We start from the raw sequence: 1,150 nt of genomic DNA, 5'->3' as shown, positions 1-1,150 counted from the left end.
CCTCCATGGACGAAAATCAGAAAATTCACCCTGCTACCCTTGTCACTAACATCAAGACCTGCATTCCTATCACTCTTGATTATGATGGCACTCAATACAACATTTGGTCGACCTTATTCGAACTCCATTGCCGCACGAACTTGGTCCTTCACCATATCATCCCTCCTGTTGTTAATGAGAAGAAAAAGGCTCCTGAAATTTCTGATCAAGCTTAATGGCAATGACTTGATGACATTGTTCGTCAATGGATTTACAATACTATTTCCACTGACCTTCTTAATTCCATTATCAATCCTGATGAAAAGGCTAGGGCTGTACATAGTTTGGTCTAAACTGTACCCAAACCGAACCACACCGCATTTTAGTGGTTTGGTTTGGTTTATGATTTATAAAAATATGGTTTGGTTTCGAATTTTTTGTAAATACGGTTTACGGTTTGGTTTGGTTTTTAAAAAATTATAAACCAAACCAAACCAAACCGTAAACCGCATTTTAATTTTTATATAATTTTGAAATGAATTAAAATAATTACTATATATTAAAAAAATGAATAATAATAAAAACTGTAAAATCAAAATACAACCACGTATACGAGTAAAACCCTAGACTAATCGGCACTCCCATACTTCCTCTATTTTGCTTGTTCTCACGATTTCAGGTTTGGTTTCGGTTTTTTTTTTTTTTTGGTTTAATTATTTACATCTCCATGAATTGTTCAGTAATAAACATTACTAATGAATTGTTCTATAATTAATATTACTCTGAAGAGTTCTACATTGTTCTACTACTTTTAATTAATATTAACATGAATATTTAAATTGTTTTGTATTTAACATTAGTAATGAATTGTTCTATATATGTTCTAATCGATTCAATATTTTTATTAATTTTTTTTTATTTATTTTAGAATCTCTGCAACAACGTTGAGTTTGGGAAAAATTGCGTCTCATCATAAACCGCAAACCAAACCGCACCAAACTGCATTATTACGGTTTGGTTTGGTCAGGTTTCAATACTAATATGGCTTTGTTTGGTTTGAAAAATTGAACAAACCGTATTTGTTGGCTTGGTTTGGTTTCGACTCAAACCACACCAAACTAGACCGTGTTCACCCCTAGACACGGCTATTGATGCGTGGAAACGTTTGAAG

The sequence above is a fragment of the Chenopodium album genome, chromosome 17 (genome assembly GCF_948465745.1).
Source record: "Chenopodium album chromosome 17, dcCheAlbu1.1, whole genome shotgun sequence".
In the NCBI taxonomy this organism is placed as follows: Eukaryota; Viridiplantae; Streptophyta; class Magnoliopsida; order Caryophyllales; family Amaranthaceae; genus Chenopodium; species Chenopodium album.
The sequence above is the reverse complement of the archived record's forward strand: the minus strand, read 5'-3'. Positions refer to the sequence as shown.